Source organism: Coptis chinensis, chromosome 3, assembly GCF_015680905.1.
Source record: "Coptis chinensis isolate HL-2020 chromosome 3, ASM1568090v1, whole genome shotgun sequence".
Taxonomy (NCBI): Eukaryota; Viridiplantae; Streptophyta; class Magnoliopsida; order Ranunculales; family Ranunculaceae; genus Coptis; species Coptis chinensis.
The window spans coordinates 74908870-74910725 of NC_141458.1; the positions used below are offsets into that span (position 1 = coordinate 74908870).

Below are 1856 nucleotides of genomic sequence, written 5' to 3' on the forward strand. Positions count from 1 at the left end.
TTGGACTAATAGTTGTATACTTCGTATAGATTTAAATGTTACAGATGCGACACCAAATTTGATGAGGACCATTCTGAACTACTAATGATTTAGAAACATGTGAATATTGCATCGGTCTCTCTTTTATAATATAATGAGGCACTGGTTTTTTTGCCGATCTTTGAGCCATTAGTATACCAAAACAATCTATTTTTGATAAATGACAAATATGTGCAGTTAAATTCTGTTTGTATAGATTCATATTTTATATATACTGTTTTTTTTTCAAAAAATTGTAGTTGGAGACAATATTCCTTCTCAGTCATTAAGTGATATATATGTTTTTGTTATGACACGCATCCATGAACATTACTATAGATCAGCCGGTGCTCTTTGCGACTATATCTGATATGTATATTTCTTGGGGATAACACCCTGCTAGCAATATTTCTAGCTGATGTAGTGTGTTTACAAATGCCTACTCGAAATGTAGATGGACAAGAACCAGTTGATATGATTGCCGTGTGTTTATTCTTCAAATACTTGATTACGATTGTGTAAATTTTAAATAGGCTAAAGATACGATATTGGGTGTGTCTTCTCTGAATTGAGAGAAGACAATGATTTATCATTCATATATATAGAGATTACATTAGGTTTACATTTAGGGTTAGAGTTCCCAAATCAGTACATGGTTAGAATAGGAAACTTCTAATACAAGAAATAGAAACTCGACTCTATTAGTCGAGTTGCTTAATCAAGAGCATAAGCGCGTGCGCGCTTTGTACAGGCGGCATCAGAAGAGCACGTGTGCGCTTTGTCTGTAAAACAACAGAATGTATTCTTATTACTCCCCCTCAAGTTGGATTGTGGATATCAGTAACAGGCAACTTGCGAGCCAGAAGCTGAAAGGAATGATTGCCTAGTGGTTTGGTAAAAATGTCAGCAATTTGATCAAAAAAACGAGTGTACTGTGGAGCAATTAGCCGTGATTGGATCTTTTCACGAACAAAATGGCAATATGCTTGGTCTGTTCGTGAAATACTGGATTCTCAGCTATGTGAATAGCATCTTGATTGTCACAGTGGAGAGAAATAGGTTGATAGTGAGGAATACCAAAATCAGCAAGAAGATATGTCAACCATTGCAATTCAGAAGTGATAGAGGCCATAACACAATATTCTGCTTCTGCGGATGACCTAGCAACAGTTATCTGTTTCTTGGTTTTCCAAGATATTGGACTAGAACCAAGAAAAGTGCAATAACCAGTGGTAGAACGGCGGGTTGTGGGACAACCTGCCCAATAATAATCACAAAATCCTCGTAAGTGGAGAGGACTGCTGGAGGAAAGAATGATGCCTTTACCAGGAGGCCCTTTGAGATATCGAAGAAGTCGATGTGCAGCATTCATATGAGTAGTACATGGAGCGTGCATGAATTGGCTCAGTACATGAACCACATAAACAATGTCGGGACGTGTGACAGTAAGATATATCAGACGGCCAATGAGACGCCTAGTCATAGGATGAGGGATCGGACAAAGGATCACCATCAGTAGGGGATAATCGGAGATTTTACTCCATAGGAAAATCTACTACACGGCCACCTAGTAAACCAGCATCTTGAAGGATGTTCAAAGTATACTTCCGTTAATTCAAAAACATCCCTTGGTTCGAACGTGCAACTTCAATGCCAAGAAAATATTTTAAACGGCCCAAGTCTTTAATATGAAACTGCTAAGATAATAAGTCTTTGAGATGGTTGATGGCATGAAGATCAGTTCCAGTAACAATAATATCGTCAACATAGACCAAGACATAAACAGAGGATATGCAAGAAACTTTAGAGAAAAAGGAATAATCCGCCTTGGACTGTAT

The 1856-nt window shown here is 37.7% G+C and overlaps 1 pseudogene; it reads right to left on the reverse strand.

Moving 5' to 3' along the window:
- Nucleotides 1-961: 961 nt before the first annotated feature.
- On the reverse strand, nt 962-1531 carry LOC147510789 (secreted RxLR effector protein 161 pseudogene; annotated as a pseudogene).
- Nucleotides 1532-1856: the final 325 nt, after the last annotated feature.